At 40.6% G+C, this 17,872-nt stretch overlaps 1 pseudogene; it reads left to right on the top strand.

Moving 5' to 3' along the window:
• Positions 1-2,840: 2,840 nt before the first annotated feature.
• Positions 2,841-4,383, top strand: LOC105492572 (heterogeneous nuclear ribonucleoprotein K pseudogene; annotated as a pseudogene).
• Positions 4,384-17,872: the final 13,489 nt, after the last annotated feature.

Here is a 17,872-nt window from a genome sequence, read left to right as displayed (position 1 = left end):
TCTGAACATGCCTGGAGCCTGGGGGAACTCACCACCCTGAAGGGAAGGACACAGGCCTGGCTGGCTTTGCCACCTGCTGATTGTAGAGCCACAGGGCCTTGACCAAACAGAGACTGTAGCCAGGGGGTTGTTACAGCAGGCAATTGGTGAGACTCAGTGCTATGCTGGCTTCAAATTTGACCCAGCGCAGTCATAGTGGTGGTGGCCACAGGTGTGCTGTGTCACACCACCTCCACCTCCGGCGGCTCAGGACAGAAAGAGAGAGACTCCATTCATTTGGGTGAACTCACAACTCCAAAAGACACCACTTTTGGAGAACAAGAGTCTCTGCCTGGTAATTCAGAGAAGTCTTTCAGATCTTTTCCAAGACCATGAAGGCAGTGCCTCTAGGAGTCTACAAGAACCACAGTGTTACTGGACTTTGGGTGCCCCCTAAAGCAAATACAGCTTAGATCACAATATCCAAGTTTGTTTGAATATCTGGAAAACCTTCCCAAGGACAGGTACAAACAAGCCCAGACTAAGAAGACTACAATAAATACCTAACTCTTCAATGCTCGGACACCAAAGAACATCTACAAGCATCAACACCATCCATGAAAACATAATCTCACCAAATGAACTAAATAAGGCAACAGAGACCAGTCCTGAAGGAACAGAGATATGTGACCTTTCAGACAGAGAACTCAAAATAGCTGTGTTGAGAAAAATCAAAGAAATTCAACATAACACAGAGAAGGAATTCAGAATTCAATCTGATAAATTTAACAAAGAGATTGAAATAATTAAAAAGAATTAAGCACAAATTCCAGAACTGAAAAATACAATTGGCATACTGAAGAACGCATCAGCATTTTTTAATAGCAGAATTGGTCAAGCAGAAGGAAGAATTAGTGAGCTTGAAGACAGGTTATTTGAAAATACACAGTCAGATGAGACAAAAATAAAAGAATAAAAATCAATAAAGCACACCTACAGGATGTAGAAAATAGCCTCAAAAGGGCAAAGCTAACAGTTATTGGCTTTGAGGCCAGGTGCAGTGCCTGTAATCCTAGCACTTTGGGAGGCTGAGGCCGCAGATCACTTGAGCTCAGGAGTTCAAGTCCAGCCTGAACAACATGGCAAACACTGTCTCTACAAAAGATTCAAAAAAATATATATATATATTCAGGCATGGCAGCGCATGCCTGCAGTCCCAGTTACTTGAGGGAGCTGAGGCAGGAGGATCACTTGAGTCTAGGAGGTCAAGGCTGCAGTGAGCTGAGATCACACCACTGCATTCCAGCCTGGGTGACAAAACATGACACTGTCTCAAAAAAATAGATAGATAGATAGATAGATAGATAGATAGATAGATAGATAGATAGATAATAGATAGATAGATAGACAGATAGATATCAGAGTAGAATGAATAAAATTGAAATAAAGAAAATGATATAAAATATCAATGAAACAAAGAGTTGGTTTTTTGAAAGTTAAAATTGACAAACATTTAGCCAGGCTAATGAATTAAAAAGAGAGAAGATCCAAATAAAATCAGAAATAAAAAAGGAGACATACAACTGATACCACAGAAATTTAAAGGATCGACTATATCCCAATAAATCGGAATATCTAGAAGAAATGGACAAATTCCTACACACGTACAACTGTATAGGACATGTACACCAAGACTGAAACAGAAAGAAATCCAAAACTTGAACAGATGAATAGCAAGTAATGAGACTGAAGTTGTACTAAAAGTCTCCCAGTAAAGAGAAACCTTGGACCACATGGCTTCACTGCTGAATTCTACCAAACATTTAAAGAAGAACTTATACCAATCCTACTCAAACTATTCTGAAAAATAGAGGAAGAGGGACTACTTTCAAACCAATTCTATGAAGCCAGTAATACCCTGATACCAAAACCAGACAAAGATACATTTAAAAAAAAAAAAAAAAAAAAAAAGGTCAGGCGAATATCTCTGATGAATATTGGTGCAAAAATTCTCAACAAAATACTAGCAAACTGAATTCAACAATATATTAAAAAGATCATGCATTATTACCAAGTGGGATTTATCCCTGGGATGCAAGAATGGTTCAACATCCACAAATCAATCAACATGATACATCATACCATCAGAATGAAGGACAAAAACCATAAAGTCATTTCAATTGATGCTTAAAAAGCATTTAATAAAGCTCAACTCTCTTCATAATAAAAACACTCTGAAAACTGGCTATAGGAGGAACATGTCTCATCATAATAAAAGCCATATATGACAGACCACCAGCTAGTATCATACTGAATGGGGAAAAACGGAAAGCCTTTCCTCTGAGCTCTGGAAGATGACAAGGATGCCACTTTCACCACTATTATTGGACATAATACTGAAAGTCCTAGCTAGAGAAATCAGACAAGAGAAAGAAAGAAAAGGCATCCAAATTGGAAAGGAAGGAGTCAAATTATCTTTGTTTCCAAATGATATGGGCTTATGTTTGGAAAAACCTAAAGAATCCACCAAAAAACTGTTAGAACCGATAAATTCAGTAAAGTTGCAGGATATCAACATATGAAAATCAGTAACATTTCTATACACCAACAGTGAACAATTTGAAAAAGAAATTAAAACCTAATCAAACAACTCTATAGGAAATAATCTAGTAATCTGATTTAAAAGTGGAGAAAAAATTTAATTCGACATTTCTCAGGAGAAGACACACAAGCGCGGCGGCGGAGGGACGGTGACCTCGCGTGGCTACTGCAGCGCTGGGGTGTCAGTCATTGGTCTGACCCAGAACACTTAAGTTCTGCTCTGCAAGGATATATAATAACTGATTGGTGTGTCCATTTAATACAAGAATGTGGAAACTGAACAGCCAGAAGAAACCTTCCCTAACACTGAAACCAGTGGTGAATTTGGTAAACGCCCTGCAGAAGATATGGAAGAGGAACAAATATTTAAAAGACCTGGAAACACTGATGAGATGGTTGAATTACACATTCTGCTTCAGAGCAAGAATGCTGGGGCAGTGATTGGAAAAGGAAGCAAGAATATTAAGGCTCTCCCTACAGACTACAATGCCAGTGTTTCAATTCCAGATAGCAGTGGCCCCAAGCCTATATTGAGTATCAGTGCTGATATTGAAACAATTGGAGAAATTATAAGGAAAATCATCCATACCTTGGAAGAGGGCCTGCAGTTGCCATCACCCACTGCAACCAGCCAGTTCCCGCCCGAATCTGATGCTGTGGAATACTTAAATTACCAACACCATAAAGGAAGTGACTTTGACTGCGAGTTGAGGCTGTTGATTCATCAGAGTCTAGCAGCAGGAATCACTGGGGTCAAAGATGCTAAAATCAAAGAACTGAGAAAACAACCAACCATCACGCTTTTCCAGGAATGTTGTCCTCATTCCACTGACCGAGTTATTCTTATTGGAGGAAAACCCGATAGGGTTGTAGAGTGCATAAAGATCATCCTTGATCTTATATCTGAGTCTCCCATCAAAGGACATGCACAGCCTTATGATCCCAATTTTTATGATGAAACCTATGATTATGGTGGTTTTACAATGGTGTTTGATGACCGCCGTGGACGCCCAGTGGGATTTCTGATGCAGGGAAAAGGTGGTTTTGATAGAATGCCTCCTGGTCGTAGTGGGCGTCCCATGCCTCCATCTAGAAGAAATTATGATGATATGAGCGCTCGTCAAGGACCACCTTCTCCTCCTCCTGGACAAGACGGCTGGGGTGGTAGCAGAGCTCGGAATCTTCCTCTTCCTCCACCACCTAGAGGGGGAGATCTCATGACCTATAACAGAAAAGGGAGACCTGGAGACTGTTATGTCGGCATGGTTGATTTCAGTGCTGATGAAACCTGGGACTCTGCAGTAGATCCATGGAGCACATCAGAATGGCAGATGGCTTACGAACCACAGAGTGGCTCCAGATATGATTATTCCTATGCAGGGGGTGGTGGCTCATATGGTGATCTTGGTGGAACTATTATTATTACACAAGTAACTATTCCCAAAGATTTGTCTGGATCTATTATTGGCAAAGGTGGTCAGTGGATTAAACAAATCCGTCATGAGTAGGGAGCTTTGATCAAAATTGATGGGCCTTTAGAAGGATTCAAAGATCAGATCATTACCATTACAGGAACACAGGACCAGATACAGAATGCACAGTATTTGCTGCTGAACAGTGTGAAGCAGTATTCTGGAAAATTTTCCTAAGACTAGTGAAGAACTGAAGGAGTCCTGCATGCTTTTTTTTTTTTTTTTTCCAATCTGCTTCTGTTTAAAAAGCCAACATTCCTCTGCTTCATAGGTGTTCTGCATTTGAGGTGTAGGGAAATTTTCGCTGTTCACCAGATGTAATGTTTTAGTTCCTTACCAGCAGGGTTGGAGGGGGAAGGGCATGCAAAAAAACAAACAAACAAACAAACAAACTAACATTGAAATTTTGAAACAGCAGCAGAGTGAGTGGATCTTATTTTTTGTTATTGTTGGCGGTTTGAAGAAATTCCCCCTATGTAATTATTATGAACACCTTGCTTTGTGGTCATTGTAACATTTGGGGGGTGGGACAGGCAGGAAAAGTAACAATAGCCCACATGTCCCTGGCATCTGTTCAGAGCAGTTCAGAATGCAATGCTCTTTTGTAAGAAACATTTTATGATTTTTAAAATAAATTTAATTAACCCAAAAAAAGAAGACATACAAATGGCAAACAGGCATAAGAAAAGGTATGCAACATCACTGATCATCAGAGAAATGTGAATCAAAACTACAATGAAGTATCATCTCACTCCAGTTAAAATGGCTTTTATCCAAAAGACAGGCAATAGTAAATGTTAGTGAGGATGTGGAGAAAAGGGAACCTTCCTACACTGTTGGTGGGAATGTAAATTAGTAATCACATTTACAATAGCCATAAATATAATTAAATGCCTAAGTATTAACCAAAGAAGGGAAAGAGCTTTATAAGGAAAACTATAAAACACTGATGAAAGAAATGGAAGAGGGCATTAAAAAAATAGAAAGATATTTCATGTTTATGGATTGGAAAAATCAATAATGTTAAAATGTCTATACTACCCAAAGCAATCTACAGATTCAATGCTATTCCTATCAAAATACCAATGACATTCTTCACATAGAAAAAATAATTCTAAAATTTATATGGAACCACAAAAAACACAAAATAGCCAAAGCTATCTTAAGCAAAAAGAAGAAAACTGAAGGAATCACATCACCTGACTTCAAATTATACCACAGAGCTATAGTAACCAAAACAGCTTGGTACTGGTATAAAAACACACAGACCAATGGAACAGAACAGAGAACCCAGAAACAAATCCACGCACCTACAGTGAACTCAATTTCAACAAAGGTGCCAAGAACATGCTTTGGGGAAAAGAGTATCATTGATAAATGGTGCTGGAAAAACTGGATATCCATATGCAGATGAATGGAGCTATGCCTCTATCTCTTGCCAAATACAAACATCAAATCAAAAGGGATCAAAGACTTAAACCTAAGACCTCGAACTATGAAACTACTACAAGAAAACATTGGGGAAAATCTCCAGGACATTGGTCTGGGCAAAAATTTCTTGAGTAAGACCCCATAAGCAGAGACAAGCAAACCAAAAATGGACAAATGGCATCATATCAAGTTAAAAAGCTTCTGCACAGCAAAGGAAACAATCAACAAAGTGAAGAGACAACCCATAGAACGGGAGTAAATATTTGCAAACTAACCATCTGACAAGGGATTAAAAACCAGAATATATAAGGCACTCAAACTACTCTATAGGAAACAATCTAATAATCTGATTTGAAAATGGACAAAAGATTTAAATAGACATTTCTCAAAAGAAGAAATACAAATAGCAAACAGGCATAAGAAGAGGTATGCAACATCATTGATCATCAGAGAAATGCAAATCAAAACTACAAGATACCATCTCACTCCAGTTAAAATGGCTTTTATCCAAAAGACAGGCAATAACAAATGCTGGTGAGGATGTGGAGAAAAGGAAACTTTCTTACACTGTTGGTGGGAATGTAAATTAGTACAACCACTATGAAAAACAGTTTGGAAGTTCCTCAAAAAACTGAAAATAGAGCTACCATATGATTCAGCAATCCCACTGTTGGGTATACACCCCCAAAAAGGAAATCAGTATATCAAGGATATATCTGCACTCCAAAGTTTGTTTGAGCACTGTTTATAATAGCTAAGATTTGGAAGCGACCTAAGTGTCTATCAACAGATGAATGGATGATATGGTTTGGCTGTGTCCCCAACCAAATCTCACCTTGAATTGTAATAATCCCCATGTGTCAAGGGTGGGGCCAGGTGGAGATAATCTAATTATGGGGGCGGTTTCTCCCATACTGTTCTTGTGGTAGTAAATAAGTCTCATGAGAACTGATGGTTTTATAAATGAGAGTTACCCTGCACAAGCTGTCTCTTGCCTGCTGCCACGTAAGAGGTGTTTTGCTTCTGCTTCACTTTCGGCCATGACCTTGAGGCCTTCCCAGCCATGTGGAACTATGAGTTAATTAAACCTCTTTCCTTTATAAATTACCCAGTCCTGGGTATGTCTTTATTAGCAGTGTGAGAGCAAGCTAATGCAATGAATACAGAAAATGTGGTACTTATACACAATGGAGTATTATTCAGCCACAAAAAATGAATGAGATCCTGTCATTTGCAACAACATGGATGGAACTGGAGGTCATTATATTAAGTGGAATAATCCAGGCACAGAAAGACAAACATCACATGTTCTCACTTATTTCGGGGAATCTAAAATCAAAACAATTGAACTCATGGAGCTAGAGAGCAGAAGAAGGGTTACCAGAGGGAAGGTGGGAGCGGGAGGGGAAGGTGGGAATGGTTAATGGGTACCAAAAAAATAGAAAGAATGAAGAAGTCCTAGTATTTGCTAGCACAACAGGGCAACGACAGCCAATAATAATTTAATCATACACTTAAAAATAACTTTAAAAAGTATAATTGGATTGTAATACAAAGAATAAATACTTGAAGGGATGGATACCCCATTTTCCATGATGTTGTGATTACTCATTGCATGCCTGTATCAAAGCATCTTATGTACCCCACACATACACCTACTATGTAGCCACAAAAATTAAAATTAATTGTAAATGGCTACCTCTGGGAAATTATAGAGAATTGGGAAGTTGGCAAGGGTAAGGTGAGTAACCCCTTACTCTAATCCTCACAGTACAGATGGCCCCTGACTTATGATGGCTCCACTTATGACTTCTCAACTTTATGATGGGGCAAAATTGATACTTGTTCAGTATAAACCGCATTTTGAGTACCTATACAATCATTCTATTTTACATTTTCAGTAGAGTATTCAATAAATTATATGAGATATTTGATCCTTTATTACAAAATAAGCTTTGTGTTAGATGATTTTGTCCAACGGCAGGCTAATGTAAGTGTTCTGAGCATGTTTAAGTTAGGCTGGGCCAAACTGTCATTCGGTAGGTCAGGTTTATTAAATGTATTTTTGACACAATATTTTCACTTATGATGAGTTTATCGGGACATTCAGGACATAACCCCATCATAAGTTGAGGAGCATCTGTACTATCTCATTCTTCAACTGTGTCCCTAATTATTTTAAACAAATAAGGAGAGGAGCCAGCATGACACTGATGATCTCAGCTTCAGGCCTTATGGGATCCTGAGATGAAGAGCAAGACAAAGTGAGCTGGGGAAGATGGAGAGCTCTAGACTTCCCTCTGTCACAGGCCTGTGAAAGGAAGGAGAACAATCAGAGAGGAAAGAAGAAATAGGACAGACAGGAGCAATAATCCATACTGGAGCTGGTCAGCCGAGACCTTCTAAGACTGAGTCAGCTTCTTTCTGAGCTGTTCCCAAACGAGTCTGCTAGCTATAAAACTCAGAATTCAGGGATAACAAGTATTATTGACAATAATGTAAAACATATGATGCAAAAGTGTCCCACCATAAGGATGGTTTAAATAAAAATAATATATCCCAATATAGAATACTGGAAGACATTTAAAAGGATGTTTAGAGGGCTATTAAATAACATGGAAAGGCATTTAAAGTCTATTTAGTTTAAGGGGAGTAAAAGCGGAGATCAAAAAAGGAGAGTGTACAACAGCATATACAGCATGCCTTTTTGGTTTAAAGTTATATATGCAAAATATTAAAACTATACACATATACATGTGCATAGAAAAAAGACTGGAAGAAAACAACTAATAAGTAATATTTATTTTAAGTTGTCTATGTGTTTTTAAATCATCTACAATGAGCATATATTCCTTTCATAATAAAACAATAGAGGTGCTGCTGTTCTTTTATTTTATTTTATTTTTTTATTTTAATTTTAGACAGGGTCTCACTATGCCACCCAGGCTGGAATGCAGTGACATGATCATGACTCGTGGCAGCTTCAACCTTCTGGGCTCAAAACAATCCTCCCACCCCAGCCTCTACAGGCAGGTACCACCACACCTGACTTTTTTTTTTTTTTTTTTTGTAGAAGGGGTCTCCCTATGTTGCCCAGGCTGGTCTCAGACACCTGACCTCATGTGATCCTCCTACCTCAGCATCCCAAAGTGTTAGGATTACAGGTATGAGCCACTACACCCAGCCATACATTTTTAATTAATAAAATGAAAGGTACGATCTTATCACTGTCACCCTTACTCAATATGGTAATATACGAAATGTCTACCTGCATTTCACATTTCATTGCAAGCATTTAAATTACAAAAGGCTGACACATTAAAAGAGTATAACTATCATTTTTATTCAGGTTGGCCAGCCTCTACCAGAAGAGCTTCAGTTGTCTTGACACCAGATTTTTTTAGTAACACTCCAAATTTGGCCATCCCCTTCTAAAGCTGTCAGACAACAAATAGATATCCAAATGCAATGTGTGTCGATGTGTAAATGCTGGTGTCTAAGTTAAAATACAGCTCTTAATGTGGCTAACATCGTGGCTAAGATCAAAAGGAGTGCTCCCTTTCCATCAGCGTGAATATAAACTAGGACAAACATTTTGGGAAACAACTTGTAAATATGTATTTAAGCCTCAAAAACCGACTCAGAGATTCTTCTTCTGGGAACATAATCTAAGAAAACTATTGAAATGCAGAAGAAAAAAAGACATTGCAGCATTATTTATAATGCAGATGGATAGGTAAAGTGTTTAATCCCAAGGATGAGATATTACACAGCCATCAAAAAACATGTTTTCAAATAATTTTAATGACACAGCAAAATGGTTATGATTGTTATGAAAAAAGGATACCCAATTGCATAATCTCAAATATTTAAACAAAATGCATAGAGTAAGTGCATTTTGGGAAATGCATAGTGTAAGTGCATAGTGGAACTTTCCTCTTGGCCCTCCAAAGTTTCACTGAAAAATCAACTTACAAAAGGCACATTAATTGGAGAAAAGGCATACGAATTTATTTAATGCATAGACACAGGAGCCTTCAGAATAAAGAAGCCAAGATACAGGAGAAATTGTCCATTTTTATGCTTAGGTTCGACAAAGTATGGGTATCCTTGTAGAAATATGACTGATTGAACAAAAAGGGTATGAGCTAACGCTAATAGACTGAGCCGGGAAACCAAGCAAGGCCTGTCTGTCTACATTCCTCTTGGCCTAGCTGAGCAGTATTCTGCCCTTCTGGGTGTGGTGCAGGACCCTCTCTGCAATGGGGTCTTATGACCTCCACCAAACAAGGTAGGTCAGATACTTTATTTACGGCCAGTTTTTACACAGAAAGAAGTGGGGAAGGTTAGAGTAATATTTTTAAGTTTTGTGGCTGACTTTGGGGAAAAGGGGTTCTGGTTTCTATGACCTATCTTGGGGCAGAGGGATTCTAGTTCCTATGGCTAGCCTTGCGGGAGAATAGGACTGAGAGACAGGAAGGCAGGAGAAGGTAGAGAAGAACTTTTGCTTCTGAGGCTCTTTCTGAGGCCTCCATTTTGGGGTATTGTTTTGTGAGCCCCAATATTGGCATATGTGATGGTTAACTTTAAGTGTCTACTTGACTGAACGAAGGAACGCCTAGAGAAGTGGTAAAGCATGCCTTCTGGGTGTATCTGTGGGGGGGTCTTTCCAGAGGAGATTGGCCTGTGAGTTGGATTGCATGGGGAAGATCTGCCCTCCATGTGAGTGGGCACCATCTAATCACCTGGGAACCTGGAGAGAACACAAAAGGTAGAGAAAGCGTCTTTCCTCTCTCTCCTGGAGCTGGGATGCTCTTTTTTTTACCTGCCCTCAGACATCAGAACTTCAGATTCTCCAGCCTTTGGACTCCAGGACTTACAGCAGTGGCCTTCCAGGTTGTCAGGCCTTTGTCCTCCGACTGTGAGTCACACCATCAGCTTCCCTGGTTCTGAGGCTTTCAGATTCAAACCGAACCGTGAACCAGGTCTCCAAATTGCAGACGGCCTATCGTGGGACATCTCAGGCTCCATAATCTTGGGGACCAATTCTTCTAATAAATCCCCTCTCGTATATTATTTATATTTATATCTAATTTATATTTATATCAATACATAGATATCTATCGCATTCATTTTGTCTCTTTGAAGAACTCTGACTAATACAGCATGGAAGATGAGAAATTCATCAAAACATTAATCATACTTATCTTTGAGTGGTGGTATTATGGATGACTTCCATTCTCTTACCTAGACTATCTATGTCTTCTGAATTTTTGATACCTAAGAGGTGAAGTGACATTCCTTAGTTCATAGAAACTAGCAAATGCCAATGTTGTTTTAAATATATTCATTCAGAAGTGGGCTCATAAACTGATACTCTAGAAACAAACAAAAAACATCTTAATGTATAACATTTGCTATTTCCATGATGTAAATACTTCCACTGTGGCCAATTTCATGTGTCAAACAGGAGGCCTCTTAGAGATGGGCTGGAGCAGGGCAGAGGTGGCGAACACCAAGAGCAAAAGAGCCCCAAGGCAAAGGGAAGCTGAAGGAACTGGGAATGAGTTGCTCACTAAGCACATCACCCCTACCCCCAGACTTCCCCTTCCACTCTTGTAATCCAGCTAAGAGTCACTTTTACCTGTAGCTGTGATAAAGAACACTGAAAAGTGAGATTTTTCAGTCCTGAAGGTAGATTCCAAAAAGTTGGATGGTACAGAAGCCAAACTAAGGGCCATGTGGGTCAAAACCTGTGATTATCAGGGGTCACCCAGAGAAAGTAGGTAATTAGCAAGGAGGCCCACCCCCATTGCTTTGATTCCTTGTATGCCTGGGGCTGGGCTGGAGAATGTGCATTTATGACAAGCTCCCAGGTGATGCTTATGTGCTGGTGCAGAGATCACACTTTGGGAACCACTGACCTGGATGGTTCAAGTTACCAGCAACAAAGGAGGAGGATTCCAGTAGGCGAGTGAGTGCAGGGAGTCCAAATATAGATTGAAGGAAGGAAGACAGCTTCTGTTCCTTCTCAACACACAATTAATACAGTAGTTTTCAGTTCAGGTCTTAATAATTTACAGGCCTCTAAGGCAGCAGTCCCCAACCTTTTTGGTACCAGGGACCGGTTTCATGGAAGACAATTTTTCCTTGGACCTGGGGAGGGGGGTTGGTTTGGAGATGATTCTCAAGTGCATTACATTTATTGTGCACTTGATTTCTATTGTTATTACATGATAATGAAATAATTATACAACTCACCATAATGTAGAATCAGTGGGAGCCCTGAGCTTGTTTTCCTACAACTAGACAGTCCCATCTGGGGGTGATGGGAGACAGTGACAGATCATCAGGTATTAGATTCTCGTAAGGAGTGCGCAACCTGGAACCCTCAAATGCACAGTTCACAATAGGGTTTGTGCTCCTATGAGAATCTGATGCTGCCACTGATTTGACAGGAGGCCAGCCTCAGGCAGTAATGTGAGCCATGGTGAAGAGCTGTAAATACAGATGAAGCTTCCTTTGCTCACCTGCCACTCACCTCCTGGTGCGTAGCAGGCCGTTACTGGTCCATAGCCCAGGGATTTGGGGAACCCTGCTCTAAGGTAATTTTATTTTTTATTAGACTGGACGTATAGTTGGGAGTTACTATAAATTTCCAATAGCCTTCAGCTTAGCAAAAAAAAAAAAAAAATTTTGAAATTTTGAGAAATTTACATGGGTAGGATGTTGTTGAGCCTCCTAGAAATAACAAGATTATTGTCACAGTTAACATCAGCACATGCAGCCTCAGAGAGATCCGGTCGTCCTAGGTCACTCAGCGAGGCAATGTGTAGGTCAGGCTGGATTGGCTCCTGTGTCCCTCCTCCCTCCTCCCCACTCCTCCCTCCACCTCCATCCTTTCCCCCATAGGTTCTCTCACCCTCACTGCCCCCCCCCCAGTCTCACTGACTTTAGAGAAGGGATTAAGCTTTAGATTCTTCCATGTTTGTGTCGTCTGGCATTCTGGAATCTCTGAACTTCTCATGGTAATGCTTTTCAATGCTTAAAATAAAATACCCAGGATTATAAAGGAAAACAACTACATTGAAAAATTGTTATCAAAATAGTATTAGAAAACAAAGTTTGGGTATAGGAATGTGTAGCAATGACAGATATCACTATATATTAAAGTACTTATAACAAGACCTAGGGGCTGGTCCAGTAAGTGTCAGAACTTTGAAGTGCTGAAGTCAATAATAGTTTGAGATATCTGTAACAATTTCAATGTGCTATGGAAATAGCTGTGGTTTTTACTGGTGAAAACATTATAGGTTTGCTAATGTTACTGTGGCTTGTCATCTAACTTCATAATTAAAGGACATGCCAATTTTCAATTAGAGATGTAATTATTTCTTCTTATTCAAGTTGGTGTATCCTTTGAATTCTAAACATATACTCCTTGGGGGACAGGGAGTCCATAGACATCAGTTAAGTCAGATTCAACAAATCTAAAGAAATCTTCAAGACACTAAAATTTATATTTCCATCTTATTTCTCATATTCTTTTAAAAATATGGCTATGTGATTCTTTGCTCTGATTTTTTATTTTAAAACTTGGAATGAGGTATTCTTATTCAGTAATTACCCCAGGATCCACTACATGGAAAACAAAACACACTCATAATCCTGTCTCAACGGGACTTCCAAATGTCATCAATCCAGCTTGCTTCCTAAATAATGTAGAACATCATTGGCTAAAAAGAAATTGCATTTTGACTCATGGGCCCATCTTTTCAGAATCGTAAACTCAGAAATCTTGCCTGCAGGGTGCTAGCCAAATCAGATCCGGCACTAGCTGCAAAACATTTTTGGCTCCTTAGAACACATTTCATTTCATTCCTTAATGCATCTTAATTAATGTCCAAAGTTTTCCCCACCCCGAGAACAAAAACATTCCCCAGAAAACTTTATTCTGTTTTGGGAAGCCAAATGCCAACGTTCTCTATCATAGTTGCAAAGGTAAGAAAAAATTAACAGTGTTTATTCTTTTCCTGTCTTCCGTAACTCCACAGCAACACATTGAGGTAACTGGAAGTTAAATTTCTACTTTTTAATAGTCTTGGGCATCTCGGCAGAGTGTGCAACGCCTGGGCATTCATGTTTTGCTTTTTTTCATTGCATTCCCCAAGCTCCTGCCCTTTCAAAGATGTATGTAAATGAGGGGGCCCAACGAGCTATTGATGCAAATTTCTTTAAATCAGAATCCTGAAAACCAAAAGGCTGTTGGTGGTTTCAGAAAATATCTTGCAGGAAAATGCTGTGTCCATAGTGAACTGTCACTGCATGACCCTGGGAAAATTAACTTGTGTGGAGGGAAAAACAAAGAGCAGCGGTTGGAGCAGGACACCTCTGTCAGTCTCCGAGCACAAAACTACAGCTAGGCTGCTGGGGAGGAAGATTTTGAAAGGGGGTTAGGAGGGGTGCTGATTCTTTTCCTTTCCATAGACTTGAGGATTATTTTTTAACAGAAAATGTCTCCAAACATTATGCTTAATAACATACGAAGAAATGCGTGAAAGGGTCTTCCATGGAGAGATGAAATCCCTCCGCCTATCACTGGAACCTGAGACCACCGTGCTGATATCACTAGAAAGCCCTGAAACCAAAGGTTTCACTGAATCAAAGTTTTGCTGGCCTTGCCCCACATCCCAGCTCTCCCTGCCACCAGGAAGCTGGCTCTGCAGTTTGGATGTCAGAGCCACTTCATGCTTAGGGCTTTTCCTGCAGGGTGGAGGGACAGGATTTTGTCATTACCTGGAATCTGTTGAGAATTTGCTTCTCCCTCAAAGAACGATGTATTTTCACGTCAGCATATCCTTGGATTAAGAAAGAGATCTTCTGTAACCAAGACCTTGGGAATCCAAGAGAAGAGAAACTAGCACTGGGTGAAACAGGCAGGCCTCCACAGCTTCACTTTGCAGTTGCCTCTGTCTCATTTGGGAAAGGAAGGTAACATTAATAGTACCTGCCTCATGGGATGTTGCGAGTGACTTTCAATGCAAGGTTGAGAAGTGTCTGGAAGAAGCCAATGAATTTTATAATGTCTTTTAACCCAGCTCCAAATACCTGAAAACACATACCTTTATGGAAAATTATTAATTTTTTGAACATGTATCAGTTGCCTAGAAAATACAGGACCTTGTCCATTAGGAGCACCTTGTCATTTTTCCAGAAACCTGCATTTCAAAACTTTTCAAAGTGGTATAAAAGGAGCACACATGCTTCTGGGAATCCTCCCTCTTGTCTGAAACCACAGGCAGCTGCCAGCCTGCAATCCCAACACTGCCACACTAAAAGGGTCTTGGGGAACCCACCCCAACAACACTCTGGCTTGTGGATGAGATGCTGAAGACCAGCAACACCTACCTGTCCACAGCCAACCAGCAGAGCCCACTCCAGAGCTCAGCGACCCTCACCCCCAGCCCAGACCTCACCTTCAGCTTCATAGGGTCCTCACAACCGTAAGGTGACCCTGATTCTCCACCCTCCCTTCCAAGTGCATTCCAGAGTTGCTGACAGTTGAAGATGCAGTCTAAACCTCTGAGCTGCCTTTGAATTTAGTCTCTTGAAGCCATCTGAACTCAGAAGCTAGAATTAGAAACTAGAAAGTCAGAGGTTTGAGGGAGAAATTTTCCCTGAGAATGGTCAGCCTGCATTTATTATTGAGGTCCCAGTAATTCTCTTTACCTCTCTCAATAGATTTCACTGCTCCATTAATTTTAGTACCTTTGAAAGGTCTAAATGCAACCCTGGATCTCAATTCCAAATAGCCCTTTAAGGAACAGCAACCCTGAGAAGGCAAGGTACTTAGCTACAATTGGCTTCGACCATAAGTGAGGTACATGTTCACAGTCAGCGCAACCCACAACCCAAACATCATCACACAGCTGCCAGCCTCTAAATTCACACACTAGAGTCCAGACAAATGCTTAGGGGCCCACCACATAAATTCATACTCTACAGAGTGGCCTCAAACACATACACACACCTGGCATGCACTATACACACAAACCCTACATACACATATATGCACTGTTATCAACCTAACTAAACATGTGCTAACACACACACACACACGAATACTATGTGTGCACACATACACACACATTCTCATTCTGTCTCTCTTGCTCTCTCTTACTTTGTTACCTGCCTGATTGCTAATCCTCCAAGTCATGGCTTTGTGACCTTGAACTTCAACTCTCAGGCCTGCTTCTGTTGCTATGCATTTGGCATTTACTCTTGGATCCAACTTTGAACATAAGCTGACCTTATTGGTCTTTAACGTAACTTGCTTTACTTCTCATGAGATCTGCAACCTAAATCTGCAACATCCATGCTCCAGCTCAGACCTCTGAGGAATCCAAATTCTGATACCTCCCATTTAATCAGAGATCCAACCCAACCAACCCAACCAGCCAGCATGGGGCAGAGCCTCTTCTTCCACCACCACCTTGTTCCCAAAGCAGGTGGACAGGGTGAATTGATTAGGCAGCACAGCCCCAAAGGACATCAGAGCATAAAACTTACTGCTTGAGCCAGCTGCTCCATTCAGTTAACCTGGAATTCCACATCTACAGGCTCTGAGTGATCTCATCACAGGAATATACAATCACTGCCCCACTTCAACCCTTAAAAGAAGCCATAAAGGCTGGGCACGGTGGCTCACACCTGTAATCCCAGCACTTTGGGAGGCCAAGGCAGGTGAATCACGAGGTCAGCAGTTCGAGACCAGCCTGACCAACATGGTGAAACCCCATTTCTACTAAAAATACAAAAATTAGCCAGGCATGGTGGTGGGTGCCTGTAATCCCAGCCACTCGGGAGGCTGAGGCAGGAGAATCGCTTGAACCCCGGGAGGCGGAGGTTGCAGTGAGCCGAGATCACACCACTACACCCCAGCCTGGGCAACAGAGCAAGACTCCATCTCAAAAAAAAAAAAAAAAAATCTACAGGGAATTGACCCATCCTTGAATGTCTTGAGTTTATTTCAGACACTGGGAGTTGTTTGTTTGTTTGTTTTTTGTCAGAGACCAGCTTGGCATCCTGACTTTCCCTTGGCATGTTCTATAGACAGTGTGGCAGCCATCCATAGCAGCTAAGAACAGCCTGGCACAATCCCTCCCAGCCTCACCAGCTTCTGTTGCCACCAGAACTACTGACCAGGCAGAGTGTGGCTGTGCTGAGTATGCCCTTAAGATACCTACTGCCCATCCATGTCTTGATTTTGTCCTTATTTCCCAACCCCATGGTCTAGTTCAGGGCACTGCACATAATTGGGGTCTCCAAGAATGTTACCAACTGAAGTTTGCCTGCTTTTTTCCTCTATTGTTTTCACACAGTTTTGTTCTCGAACCCAGACAAGGGGGAAGGTAGAGGCAGGGGGAGTGATCTTGGATCCCACATGGAGAACATTCATTTCCAATGACGCCTCTGCTGCCCACTCTTAAACCCACTCCCAGAAGAAAACAGAGACTGGAGCCCAAGTTCTACAAAACAGCCATGGGCATTTCACATGCACACAAGTGACTCACCCTCCCCCACAGACTCCGCAGTCATTTTAATAGCCCATGACCTCATTGTAATTGAAACCCATCCATTGCTGCAATGAATGAAAATGGACTTGGGAAGAGCAGCCCAATACCATTCTCCTTTCTTGCTCCTGTCTCTGACCAGAAAGAGGTATTGATGCAGGGGAGCCACAGTGGATTAGTTAGCAGTTAGCCCCCAAGACAGGCAGATCCCATCCCCAGACTGCCTTAACCTCTAGGTGAAATGAAACCCAGGAGAGACTCAGGACTGGGTATATTGATGAATTGATACTTTGCCAAGTAATTAGAAAATAAACTTTAGTATCTGAGCTCAAACATAATGGTAGTATTTTATTTTTGTTGATTTTTGTATAGAATTGTACATGCAGTTATACATACATAAACATATAGATGAATTTTAATTGCCTGTGTTCTGCCTATTTACGAAAAGATTTGAGATGGCTGAAAGCTATATAAAAGACAAATGTATATTTTTATTTTTATTTTTTTTTATTTCTTTTTTTTTTTTTTTTACTAATTTGAACTTTTATCTTAGATTCAGGGGTATATGTGCATGTTTGTTACCTGGGTATGTTGCATGATGCCAAGGTTTGGGGTATGATTGATCCTGTCACCCAGATAATGACCATAGTATCCAAGAGTGAGTTCTTCAACCCGTCTGATCCCTCCTTCCCACCTCTAGCAGTCCCTAGTGTCTATTGTTGCCATCTTTATGTTCATGAGTACTCAGTATTTAGCTCCCACTTATAAGTGAGAACATGCTTATTTGGATTTTTGTTCCTCTGATAATTTGCTTAG

The sequence above is a fragment of the Macaca nemestrina genome, chromosome 11 (genome assembly GCF_043159975.1).
Source record: "Macaca nemestrina isolate mMacNem1 chromosome 11, mMacNem.hap1, whole genome shotgun sequence".
Classification (NCBI taxonomy): Eukaryota; Metazoa; Chordata; class Mammalia; order Primates; family Cercopithecidae; genus Macaca; species Macaca nemestrina.
The sequence above is the reverse complement of the archived record's forward strand: the minus strand, read 5'-3'. Positions and strand labels throughout refer to the sequence as shown.